Here is a 14,815-nt window from a genome sequence, read left to right as displayed (position 1 = left end):
ATGGGCATTGAGCAACTTCAGTTGATAGAGGCTTAGACCACTTTGGCAAGAATTCACTAGAGCTAATACCATATTGAAACAAGGATGGATGGGCGTTGAGAAACTTTAGTTGACAGATTCTCATAGACCACTTTGGAAAGAATTCACTAGAGCCTTGGATAGATTGCATATTAGGATTCATGACTAAGAGGACACTCTTTTATGGATACCTTCAAACTCAAGGGTTTATACTCAAAAGGTAGGTTATGTGCACCTAGTGTCTGCCTACAGGAATGAAAATACAATCTGGTGGTGGGAAAATCTTTGGAGATTGAAATTTCTTGCCAAGGAAAACGTCTTTCTATGGTGTCTTTTGGATAATAGGATACTAACATGAGAAAATCTCCAAAAAATGAGAAAGGAAGGGTCGAATTGGTGCATAGTATGTAAAAACAATGAAGAGACTATAAACCACCTCTTCTTGGACTTTTCATTTCAAAAGGCGGTATGGATGGAGTGTAGGAGCATTTTGGCTGATTTTCATGAATGGAAAAAAGAAGAATTTAAGAAGGCATGGAAAATTTGGTGGGATAATGTCCTTGACAAGACTCTCCAAAATCTACCCCCCTTGATTTGTTGGGGAGTATGGATCATGAGGAACAAAGAAACATTTCAAGACATAGTTTCTTCACCAAATATGGTAGCAGTAACCATACTAACCATTTACTTATCTATTCCCAGTTTGGATAAGGAACCAGTTCCTCATATTATTATTGCTGAGGAAATTGATCACTCGGCCCCTTAGGCATATTTTGATGGAGTGTCTAATGGGAACAATGCTTGTGGATGGGGAATATCCTTTTATATATAGGAAGATCATGTGTTTAAACACTAGATTGGTAGGCATTGATCCTTGGATCAGATGTATAGAGGAGTATAGGTTTCCAAGAGACCTTGTCACATCTTTGAATGATAATGGAAGTGTTTTTTTGAGTCAGTTTGTTGATTTGAAAAATACTACCATATCGAAACAAGGATGGATGGGCGTTGAGAAACTTCAGTTGACAGAGGATCATAGACCAGTTTGGAAAGAATTCATCGGAGGCTTGGACAGATCGCATATTAGGATTCATGACTAAGAGGACACTCTTTTTTGGAAACACTCAAACTCGAGGGTTTATACTCCAAAAGTAGGTTATTTTCACCTAGTGTTTGCCTCCAAGAACATGAATACAATCTGGCCATGGGAAAATATTTGGTGACTGAAATGTCCAACCAAGGCAAAAGTCTTTCTATGGTGTCTTTTGGAGAATAAGATACAGACATGAGAAAATATCCAAAAAAGGAGAAAGGAAGGGTCGAGTTGGTGCATAGTATGTAAAAACAATGAAGAGACTATAGACCACCTCTTCATGGACTTTCCTTTTCAAAAGGCGGTATGGATGGATTGTAGGAGTGATTTGGTTGGTTTTCGTAAATGGAAAAATGAAGAATTTAAGCAAGCGTGGAAAATTGGTGGGATAATGTCCCTGACAAGACTCTCCAAAATTTACCCCACTTGATTTGTTGGGGAGTATGGATCATGAGGAACAAAGAAACATTCCAAGACATAGTTTCTTCACCAAATATATTGGCAGTAGCCCAACTAGCCATTTACTTGTCTATTCCCAATTTGTAGAAGGAACCAGTTCCTCATATTATTATAGTTGAGGAAATTGATCACTCATTCCCTTGGGCATATTTTTATGGAGCGTCTGATGGGAACAATGCTTGTGGATGGGGAATAGCCTTTTATATTCAGGAATATCATGTGTTTAAACACCAGATTGGTCTAGGACAAGGAGTCAATAACTTTGCAGAACTACTCTTGTTGAAATTATTACTTTGCTTTGCAGTTAAAAAGGGTTGTTGTAGACTTCATATTTTTGGGATTCTTTGCTAATGTTTAACTGGTTTAATGATGTTCAAAGATGTCATTCTTATGTTGTTCTTCCACTTCTTGAAGAGGTATTACATTTAAAGTCATCCTTTGAATTCCTTGCTTGTCGTCATGTATACAGGGAGAGGAACTTTGTGGCAAATGCCCTCTCTAAACGGGGTGTGGCACAAGCTCCTGGTTCATGGATGGTCACAGAGCTACTAGATGGAACACAAAGGAATATCTACATCCTCCCTTCCTGGAGGGGGGTTAACTTTTCATCTACATGTCAGTTTTTTCTAGTTTCTGGCCTGGTTTATTTTCTCTGTTGATGCATATACAAGAATATGGTTCATGATGATATAGTTTTTTGTATGGGTAACTCTTGGGTCCTTCAATAGACAATTTTATTATGTATAAAAAAAGTGAAGCTCACATGCTTATAAATAGGTATGAACATTCAATTAATAGCTTATGATTTTAGATAGTCGGAACATATAATTGATGATTTTGAAACTGTTTAGACAAATAATTTTTGTTTATCTATGATAGCTATACTTGAATGTTGGTCACAACATATACATAATGTAACTTTTTCATTTACTTAATGAAACGTATGTATTTTTTCCAAGGAAAAAAAGAAAAGTACATGTACATGAGAATTTTAAAATGTGTGGGAAAAGAACACCTCACCTTGGGGGCTAAAACCTGTTTTGAATTTTAAGGTAAATTTATTTCGCTTATTTAACATTGAAATTCCTTACAATCTTGCAGTCTGTATATGTTCTATACAGGTCAAGATAATTTTGCTTTTACCGATGAGCAGTTTTTAGGGTTATGCAATAGGAAATGGGGTCGCATACCCAAAATTTGATGGCAATGCGCCTGTACCATTTGCTCATGGAGTGGGGCTTATATCGAACGATCAATATCAAGTAACTTATTTTCTCTTAATTTATCTTAAGAAAGAGGAATGCATACAACGTAAGTCTATGCAAGTAATTTATGTGTTCTTGATTTCTTTTATAAAAGTGGAATGCATACAACGTGAATTTATGCATAAAATTTGTTGTAATATGATCTGTTTTTATTAGATATCAATATTTATATCTAGTTTTAATGTTTATAATAATTATTTTGATGTTATAGGTTTTAATACTTTTAATCTTCGTAATAATTATTTTTATGTTTTAGGATTATTAGATTTTAGGTTAAGCCATATACGCTAGTTTATGTTTTACCATTTTTAGGTTTATTATATTGGATTTGAAATATATATGCTTTACTATTTAAGTTTATTATATTGGATTTAAAACATAGGTTTATTAATTTAGTTAAAAAATAATTAGTTTATTATTTAGGTTTACTACTTTTATAATTAGGTTTTAGATTTTATTATTTAAGTATTAGGTTGGTTTATTTCAAGCTTTATTAATTTAGAATTATAATAATATTAGGTTTTATATTGTTGTGTTAGTTTTTATAATTCCACCAATAGGCATTATATGGTGGGGTTTTTGGTGACGACACTATTCAAATTCGTCGTCCTCGACACAACCCTGAACACGTGTCCCACCAAATTGTTAGGATTATTTACTACCAGCTAGCGGTGTTCTTCTTCGTAGCTCATTGTTCTTCTTCACAACTCATTGCAGTATAATCTTCGCCATCCTCATGGGTTCATCTTCTCTCAATGGCTTCGTCAACATTGATGGCATCTAGAAACATAGCTTTGGGTTTGGAGAACGTACTGACCAGAATCCCGAAGCCACTGGAAATGTATATTATATAGAAGTCGTGGTTTTTTATCTTGAGAGCTTGTGCATTCTATGTCATAAACAGTTTCAAATCCTCCTCCACTATGTGACCAAGGGGAAGATGTAGAACCTTAAAAAACGATACTCTTCATTTGAAAGAAGAAACCGTGTGCTTGTACTATTTGGTGGATCTATCGATATGTCTAATTACCGAAGTGGTTTCTTAAACAAAGTCTAACATGGGAGCGGGAGAAGAAGAAGAAGAAATATCATTTACACTGGAGTGATCTAGGGCTTTCAATGAATATAAGGCCCAGGGTTTCTAAACAAACCCCGAGGGTCTGTGGAAGAAAATTCAATGGAAATGGGGAGATTTTTGGTGCTGGAGTTTGAATTAGCACATTAGTTTTAACATGGAGCAAAAGGAAGCGCCTTTGATCACATATACAACAAAGGAGATCATGTACCACTTTATGCCAACAAAGTTGGTCCCTTTCACAACCCCAGGTAGGGTTTTTCTATATTTAGAGTTTTGTTGTATTGGAGACTAATTTTCATTATGAAATCTAGTAACAAAATAAAGGGACCTAGGAGAATATTAATGGATCTTTGATATTATGTAGATCTTGGTTTCGTGATCATGCAGATCTTCCTAAATTTGGTGATGGAAATTTCAAGTCAAATTGAAGCATCTTTTTTTAACATGGTGTCATACCTTGGTTTACAAGAGTCTGGTTTAGCTAGATAGGCTTTAGTTGATGTGCAGACGTCCGTGAGTTCAATTCCCACCGAGTGAGAAATATTTCAGGCACAACGACATTGTATGAATTTATTTGGCTAGATAATGTAGGCAGGCAGGAGAGCACGAGTGTTTATCACCGTGAGAATGTGGTTAGCATGGTTCTTATTATCTGCATTTTATTAACTTTGTATTTTCTAAAGTTTGGTTTTTGTGGGCAATATTTACACTGCCAACATGCCATATGTATATATCCTTTTGTTTTTAATTCAGGGAAGGTCACAAACTGTTGTAACACTTACATTCCTAAATTCAAAGTTATATAGGATACCTTGTTCTCTCAACTACTGTGAAGCTACTTGTATTCTCTATATATTAAAGGTATTTCAAGATTTAATGCAATGAACCTCACATTCCTAAGAAGATCACAAATTGGTGTAAACCTTACATTCCTGAATTCGAAGTTATATAGGATACCCTTTCTTCTCAACTACTGTGAAGCTACAGGTTAAATCTATATATTCAATATCTTCTAAGTTTTAATGCAATGAACCTTACATTCCTAAATTCAAAGTTACAAGGCAATTCCCTATCATCCGAACCACTGACAAGATACTGGTAGGCTCTATATATTCAATATCTTTTAACTTTCAATACCATGAATAGAAAAATTGATTCTTTAATCCTTCCCTTTTCTTGGGTGAAACTTCATATCATCTTTATGGATGACTTTATTTTCCTTTTTTCTCTTTTGCTTTAGTCCATTCCTGCTCATGGGATTTGTATTGTTCATCCATCGGATCTGATTGATTTGATTTATTGTCATGAATGAGCATATCTGCATGGGTGTATTCCTATGTGTTTCTAACTTGACCTGGTTTGGAAAATCACCCTTGGAATCAACTAAATCACTTCTTCCTCGACAAATGTAAATGAGCCACTACTCATCAACATTTGTTTACTTCTTCCAATATTAGCTCCATGGAAGGTTCTACATTGAAATGATCACTGATTGGAGTATATTTTGCATCTTATTAGATTAGATCCTAAGATGGTTCTATTACTTTAATCAACTAGTGGCATTCCTTAGCATCCTACCAACAAGTGGGATTCTAAGGAACCCACTTTCTTCTTTACTAAGATTCCATAGATGTGACATCATCGCAATATAGGCAAGATGTGTCCATAGGAAATACATGACCTGCATCTAAAATCCACCTATTCAAAATCCAAAATTTTCTTCCAGGTAGCATCAACCACCTTCGACTAGATTTATTTTGGAATTCTGATCCATTTTTATGCACAAACTCACGAAGGTTGTTAAATGTCTTTTACTAGTCATTTCTAGAGCATTTGTGATACTAACATAGACTCAGTTCCCCAAAATGGAAGTAACAAATTTGGGACTCTGATCCATATATGAGATGAAGAACTCATATGTGGATGGATCAAAAGTGGAAAATGATGCTTTCTTGCACAAAGAGATATGCTTTGTATCCACAATCATATTCTTTACAGGATATGAAAGATGTGAGTACAAGTGATGATGGGGATGATTCCAATGAAGAAAGTGATGATGAGAGAACCCCAAAGGTATGCTAGAGCTTTTTAAATTCTACTAGATTCCTTATTCATCTATTTTCTATTTGGCTAATCTCTCGTTACATAATAGGAAACTTCTGGGAAGAAGTGACCTATCTTAGACTCTTATAACAAGTCACCAACAACAGATAAGAAGGAAAATATCTCCACACCAGTTGGATGTCAAAAGCCAAGTTAGCTTATTATCTTGCTACTACTAACTTGGAATGTTAATAGTGCCTTTCAAATATAAATTTTTTGTAATGGTGATGAGTTGTCTCAACTACAATAGAAATGTAGTTATAGTGGGGAAGTCAATTGAATGATTTTCTTGAGTAAAAAACTTTGTGGATGTTATCATTATCATTCATCTGTCAACTTTTTGAGGCTTTTGTAATGTCAGATGATGTCTTACAAAGAATATTTTTAATCATTTTTTGTTTATATGCTTAAAATTGTTGGAGCTTTTCTTAAACAATGATAATATAATTTTATATAGAAATAGTAAAAACACTCTTTATCAAAAAACCAATGCCCTAGCCTTTCTCCTTTTGGAAACGATTCGTTCATATGGGAAGAAAAAAATGTTGTAGTTCGAGAGTATTGGCATACCTTGATCCTTGCAGGAAAGGAAAAGAAAGGTAATAGTAGATTAGTGGGTTGACAATTCTCATGGGTGTTTTTTTGTCACTAGTTTTGAATTGGTTAACACAATGGTTGATTATCTCTAAAAAGTGACGATTGCATCATATACTATGATCTAAAATGATTTTTTGGTTGTATTCAGTTAACCGGACTTATTTGGAATTAATTGCCTATGTTCCAAGTGTTGACAAAGGCAAGAAAATAAAACACATTGCAACTCCTTATCCAAAACAAGGTGCAAAGGGCCCTGCCTCAGTTGTCAAGGGAAAAGAAACTCCACTTGGATCAAAACAAACACCTGGTTCAAAAGTGGCTAGTCTTATATCTTTCTGGAAACATATTAGTGGAATCTCAGTACATGTCATAACCTGTCTTGTCTAAAAAAAATTCGATAAAATCTACAGAAAAATACATCTACACTTGAGTCTGGCAAGAAATCTGGCTAGCGTAATTGCCATAGTTGTTCAAGGTAAGTTACTTTCAGGTTTGTGCCTTTTTTCTTCTGCATAATGCATTGCACTAGTTCATTGGATACGACTAATGTTTATTAGCATTGGGTTAGTCTTATAATTGGTGTATATGAATGGAATTAGAATTTATGTTTCGCAAAATGATAGAATTACTTCATCTTTAGTTGACCATAGGAATATCATATAAATAAATTTATACATTGACTATGACCATTTCTTATTTAGATTTGTATGAGTCTTTTGTATTTTTGCATCTAACTGAATCATGTCATCTTAGGTGAACATAGGAAATTAATGCAAATAATTCAATTTAGTTTTTCTTTGTGTTTCTTGTTTTCCCTTTGGACTTATTGATTCATTGTTTTTCAGAGACTTTGTAACAGGAGCATTGGGCAACCACAAGGCTACGAAAAATGGTGGAAAGTAAAGTATGTCATTTTTACATTTTCGCAACTAATTTTTTTTGCACTCTTAGTGCATCGCTGCCAGAAAATTCCCAAACTAAGGTCAATTGTGTATCAGATCTCTAGTCAATGTCTAGATATTTACATAAACTTGTGTACTAATTTGTATTGTAATGCCCATTTATCCATCAAGTCTTCCATTCATGCTATTTTTGTGAGTTGCTTCTAAGGGAGGATTTCTCAAGGTGGCACAATTTTGTATTAGAGATTAAATCTAGTAGATGTATGTTATGTGCGGCGTTGTTGAATTGAATGATTTTATTTTTTCAAATTTTTATTATGCTAATGACTTAAAAAAGAATGTCTATTTAATGCTTTTGAGTTTTAATCTTTTTTCACCCGTGGATTATTTTGTGACAAGTGTTCATTTTAAATCTTGACAAAATGCCTTCAATAATATTGATTGAGGGTATTGAGTCAAATTGTATCAAACACTATATTTATAGTCCGTTAATTTCTTTAAACAATGATAATCATACATGAAGGTTGCCACTTTACTCTTACATTGCCTTGTATTTTTGTGAATACATAGAATACATGCTTATGTCTAACTTCCCAGTCTTTTAGTGAATACATAGAATACATGCTTATGCTTGACTTCCACGTCTCGGGAAATTTTAGAGTTCATATTTTATTTTTGTATATATACATCATTGGCATAGTCTTCTATGTTTATTGGAAGTGCAATATGTGTTCTGGTAACTGGTTCAAAATAATAGAAATTTAGAACACAACAATTTGAAAATGCTTCAATGATTTTCGTGGTTGCATATTAGGACTTTTTAAATTTCAACAGTTGTTGCAGCTTTTTAGCAACATTGGATAACCTAGCTTCTAATTTTATATCACAAAGGATTTGGGATTATTACTCTGTAATACTGGGTCAATATAGCTCTTCTATAATGTGAGGATTTACACCTCTTTTCCTATTGATCTTATGTTAAACTTTCATATAATAAACCAAATATTTTCTAGGTTAACATACCCTCACATTCATGACAAATGCTTAGGTATGACACTTGTATCCTTCCAAGGTAATTTTCTGCCATGAAAATTAGCAAACTGAGGCTGATTTGTGCATGGATAGTAGTCCATATTGCCTTACATTCTCATGCACTTTCCCTGTTTGATCGATGCTCCCTTGACTCCATTTCCCAAGGTGTGATTGGGCACTTGGTCTTGGGGATTTTACCTTCATATTCCTTTCCCACATCACCCATTAATCCAATGTACTACTATCACCCATTTTGTTAAGGCTTACTCTTCAAAATTCATCTTTTGCCTTCACTCCATAGCCTAAGAAATTTGATTGTTTGGGAAAGCTCCTCCCTCCATGAGTTGGAGAAGAGCCAACCAGAAGTGTGAGGAAGAGTTATTGTGGTGACAGTGGGTAGCCTTCCAGAGTGCACAAAACTTAGCCCCTTGATGATTTGGACTTTACATTATGGGAGGTTGCTACATTTTGTTGTAACACTGCTAAAGAAAGACAATGGTAAGTTGCAAAATCTTTGATCGATTCAAGTCATAAGGGATGATGGATGACCTTTGAGTGGGTTGATTCTTTAGGTGGCAAGTATTTTCTCTACAAATTAAGTTCCACACCAGAATTATGCTCTTAATTTCTATGAGTGACTTGATGTTTTGTTATTTTTATTTTGTTATTATATTTAGAGTTGCAATAAAATATTTGATCTGTGAATTCATTAATTAGTTGGGTACAAGTCATAAGGGATGTTGCATGACCTTTGAGTGGGTTTATTCATTGGGTGGCAAGCCTTTTCTCTACAAATTAAGTGCACACCATAATTACGCTCTGAATTTCTATACTCTGAATGCGCTTGATGTTTTGTTATTATATTTAGAGTTGTAATTCTAGAATTTAGTAAGAATTTCTATATTGATAAATTCTGAAGTTCAGATCGCAGATCATTACAGTAGTGGTTGTCTTATTGATTCTTTTCTAGACCAATATGTGTATGTTTAAAGCATAGTATCATGATTAGGCTGTATTGGCCTTCCGTGTATAGTTATTTGCATGAAGTTTGAAATACATTGAATATTTGGCATAGTTCAGATATGATATAATCAACATTACAGGTCTTCCACGAATTCAGAGGCAACCATGACAGTGGTGATGAACAATCTTTGGAGATTAATATATAATGACTAATTGTGGATGGAATAAGTGAATTGAATGAGGTCATTGATATAAGCACATCCTGTTACAAACACAAAAGAGTTGCAGAACATTCTTAAAAATATAATCTAGATACCACCACTCTATGCACATTTTAGGCACTTGCATACCATCGAATATGTTGTACCTAGGAGGCAAAGAGGTGGGGTTGTACCATTGAATATGTCGTACCTGGGAGGCAAAGAAGTGGGGTTGTAACTTGTAAGAGGTTAGGAGCCTCTACTTTCTGGCAATAGTCCACTCCCCTAAAGATGCTAACACCAATACTACCACAAGGGTTGGGGAGGACGATCACTTTGCATCTTCACATTCACACTGGAGGGAAATAGAGATCATTGAATTTATTTTTAGGAAGGAACTTCTTAATTATTTTGATGGATTTGAGGATTGAAATGAAAAATTCTCTAAGTGGGAGTGATTTTAAATGGGAAAAGAGAAGGACCATATAGGCCACATAGGATGATGTGTTGTGTACAGAGGAAGTTGGTTCACTCGGTTCTCTCTTTCTTTCCAAGATAGACAATGTGGCAGCAAGAGGGAATCGTACAATTTGTGGAATTGGCATGGCCAGAATTGGGTGGGTGGGTTTTATTAATTGAATGGAAATTGAAGTGGATTTGATTTAATAGAAAACACAGCATGAAGAGGGGTTTAAGTTCCTAATTTCATACACCACCACCTAGACAATGAGGATGGCAATGTACTACTTAGAAATATTACAAATAATGACAAAGTTGAAGAGTTTAGTGATGTCAGTGATGAATATGGACATGAAATTACAATATTGATACCATGAGCTTAGAATTTTAATTTATGATTTCAAATGTCTCTAATTGATATCATGTTGCTTCATTTGTTCTTTCGTGTTAAAAACTTGTGTGTTGAATATTTTTTTACACTAATAATTCTCCTAAGATTAGTGAGGGAATCAAGATGATGAGATCATATATGTCACATTGATATGTGGTATGTTATGTTTTGACTTGCTTTTCAATGAAGAAAGATTGTTAGATTAAAATTTTGGAGGGATTATGTATATTTTTTAATTTTGTAAAAATTTCAGGAATGCATGTTTTTGTATCTATAAAGATGTCTGCTTCAACATTTTAACCACCTTGGATTTTTTTGTTGCATATTATCTCCAATGTTCCATGGGGAAATTCCCGCCATGTTTCTCATCCTATGTATGGGGAACCAAGGGAAACATTTCCCAATATGGCGGACACATTTCCCCAAAAGGGGTGTATTTAGGCACCCCCTTCCCGTCTCCCCACCAACTCTAGAAGGCGATGACTGGGTGCCCCGACCCCCAATTTTTTTGTTCAACAACCCTTTAAGACAGAACAAAAGTATGGGATATAAATTTGAGGAGTTTGTGACCTTCGAAATTAAGGGAAATATTAAATTCTTAAAATAAAAGTGATATTCTTCAGACATTCTCCAAATAGTCATAAATGAGACATTCTCAATTATTTTTACCTTTTCTATCCAAACAATCTCATTTATGATTTTTTGGGGAATGTCCAAAGAATGTCACTTTTACTTAATTTTTTAACACTACCATTAACTCTTTTTGGGTGTTTGAGAGTGATTCCAACCTCATTGGACTTATATGGAGAAAGTATAATTTCATATCCTATCTAGGATAATTGATTATGAGATTGACTGGGTATCAAGGTTTTCAGAAGAACACCAACAATATACCTTGTTGGATTTGCACAACATTTGGCACCAAAATTTCAATTTATTATGTCCATGATAGACATAATGACCAACATTGACACAGATGGAAGCTTTCTCGAGTTCAAATATTATATATTGATAGTTAAAAAAAGGCATCAATGATTTTTGCAAGCAATGACATTAATGAAAGGTCAGTTTGAATTTTCATAAAGTTTTAAGAAAAATTATGAAATGGACATTAGAGCCATGAGCTTGGAGAACCTCAAAGAGAGCCTATGCCAGAGATAAGTATGTGGAAAGAAAATATTGATCTCGTGTAACAGCAAAAGTTTGAAAAGATCTTCAGTAGTGTAGGCTAGCATGAAGAAACCTGTCCAGCAGACTTTGATCTTTCGAGTGATAGAAAGATAGAGGAAAAATAGGGATGCCAACAAGAGGTGTGAATTTTCCTAAGAGAAGGCATTTAAATTCCACTAGAAGGGAAAATTTCTATCCAAAGTCAAATAATAAGCCATTAGACCCAGCAAAATTTCATTAAGATTGTACAAAGTCTGACAAAATCACAAGTATTAGTGATAGAAGTAAGATTTTCTTGACCTTTTTGTTTCACAATAAATCTGCACACTAATGGATTTTTAAAAATTTCCAGCAACTTCTGCATTCAACTTACTATTGAAATATTATTTCCAGAAGTTAGAAGAAGTATATGAGAAAAGTAGGAAGGATTGTTGATCATTATTCCATCTGTAGCAGATGGCATCATACTGAGTGTCTCATGTGTAGGACATGGAATACACATGGTGAAGAAAAAAGTTCATGACTTTTATATGAAGATGCAAATAAAACAATAATACTCATCTATAAATAAGCTATGTGTGTCACAAATACAAAATATGAGATCAACGCTGGGCACCTAAAAGGTGTTAAGGATTCCAATGATTAATTGTCTGCAATCAGTGAAACAATACAAGAAAAAACAATTACACATCAATTGACTTTAACAATTAGCTTTATTCATTTGAAAATATTCTTGAAACATTGACCATTCCTACTGGACATTGGTCCTTTGAAAAAATTTTGACTACATGTTACAAGAAAAACTAAGAGGCAGACAGTATGATGGTGAAGCCAACAAGGGCAATGCATTAGTACAAAAGTCAAAGACAAGTGGCAGCAAGCAAATAAAGGTAAGATCTTTTAAAATTGCATTGCAAGAGAGTTTGGTCATAAATAAATAAATAAAAATAGTAGAATACCTTTCCCTTACAATTTTAGGAGACTCAAATTATTATTTCAACAGTTAAATAGATAAAGAGAAGGAAAATGCTTGAAATAAATTTTCTTTGCAATAACATAGAATGTTACCAATTAGTCTACAAGTTAGTAACTAGACTTGAGTTCTTTAGGGCGCATGACTTCCCGAGTTTTCACCTCTCTCAGAAAAGACAGAGACAAACTAAATAGTGGCTCTTGGACATGGAAACTATATGAAATATAGGAACAAGGTACTATACCAATTTACATGATGAATGTGAGAAGCGAAATGTTCCACCAATTTTTTGGGATGCAGAAGAAGGCAAACACACATGGGGGATGTGTGGATATATCCCCAAAAATTTATGGAAATTCATAGGGAGCAAAGGGACAAAGGGGTGCCTAACAGGGGGGTCATCTCTAGAATTAATTATTTAAGAAAAAAGTCCTAACATAACAATTCATCCCACATAAATTCATCATTACGCAATAGATTCTTTGCTTGCATAGATTTTTTTATGATTTTTTATAATTTTGGTGGTTTTAAGGAAAAAAAATCATGGGGGACATCCAAGCATGTTTCTTTTCTGGGAGTTAGTGTTCAGGGGGCATGCACCCAAAAGCCCCCCATTTTGTGAAACACATCCCACACATCGCCAAAATGTTTCACTGTGTGTTTCACCAAGTTGCACAAGATGGGATGCATGGAAAAATGTTTCACTAGGCACCCCCCTGTCCTAGGGGCACACCACCGACCCTGCAAGACATGTCCCCATGGAACACTGAGTGAAACAAATCCAAAATATTCTATATATCCCTGGTTTGCAGAACAATCTTCTCAATTTCAATCATGTTGCTAATAACACAATGAGAGGAAGTTCAAAACTTACAAGTGTTTAATTTGATAAGATAAAATAATTTCATACCACAAAAGTAGGGTAATGGGTTTCAAAATTACAATCTAGTAGTGACATGCCATGGAAGTGCTGAAGCAACTCCTAAAAACTAGACCATAAAAAAGAAATAAACTAAGCTACTAAAAAAGAGAAATAAGCAAAGGCATAATCATCTGCAACATGAAAAAGGCTACTCATCCTCATCAAAAGAGGAAGCCCTAATGTCTCAATAGAAACAATAGTGAAAATAGAGGAAGATTATGATGTCTTTCCACATCACCAACCACAAAAAAAACACAATCATAAAGAGATTGTAGTTACTTTCAAGGAGAGATGCCTTTACAGGTTTGAATCCATAAATCAAAATTACCTGTAGCTTTTGTAGATTGATAAAATATGGCACTGAAGGTACAACCATCTCAACTACTATTATCTTAAGCTAGTGACTAGGCACAGAATGGTGAATGGTCCACCTAAATCCAAAGAGAAGCGAGTACCAGTGAAGCAGGTTCATCATGCAAGCAACACCATGACAACTTTGAAAGAACATGGCACAATGAGTGAGGCAAACACTAAAATTAGTGCATAGTGATAAATGTGGATCGACAAGGATGGAACCAATTGGTGGGTCTGAATATTTTCCAGTGTTCTGTAAAGCAAATATATAACCCATTTTACAGGCACTGCAAAGCCCTATTAATTCCAAAAATAAATTCCATGGAGATAAAATAGCTTGTCAAATTAAAATTACTTTACACAAGTTTGTGTGGTTCTTTATTCATAAATATCTTTAATTTTCACCATGATTTTGTCTAGTATCTGAGTAAGCCATTTATGTTTTGCAAAACTCTCATTTAATTGAGGGGCTGGAAGGAAAGGTAGTTGTGGAAGGTTCAAGATGTTGAGATGCATAATTGAACACATCATTGAGACTTGTTATTCATGACTTGAGCAAATTTCCATTTGAAAGTACCATTTTGATATAATTTCTTTGTAATTGCAGTTGTTCGTTCTTCACATTTGGAAAGAGCATGCAAAGGGCCGGTTTTGGGACATGTGTTGGTCAGGTAAAATCATTCATCAATTCTTTAGTTGAGTATCCGAAATGTTTTCATTGTCCAAGCAACACAGTTTTAATATCTATATTGAATATTGATGTATTATGAGTACAACCTTTGGGTAGGCTAAGACCCACCAGGAGGGTTCATGTAAATAATTTTGTTTTTGTGTTG

At 34.4% G+C, this 14,815-nt stretch overlaps 1 pseudogene; it reads left to right on the top strand.

The window, feature by feature from the left end:
* LOC149176515 (uncharacterized) overlaps nucleotides 1–14,815 on the top strand; it is a 37,577-nt pseudogene that overhangs the window by 13,420 nt on the left and 9,342 nt on the right.

The sequence above is a fragment of the Pinus tabuliformis genome, chromosome 4_1, assembly GCF_031772625.1.
Source record: "Pinus tabuliformis cultivar Carrire ecotype Pingquan chromosome 4_1, CPIR1, whole genome shotgun sequence".
In the NCBI taxonomy this organism is placed as follows: Eukaryota; Viridiplantae; Streptophyta; class Pinopsida; order Pinales; family Pinaceae; genus Pinus; species Pinus tabuliformis.
This window is presented reverse-complemented; position numbering and strand designations above follow the sequence as displayed.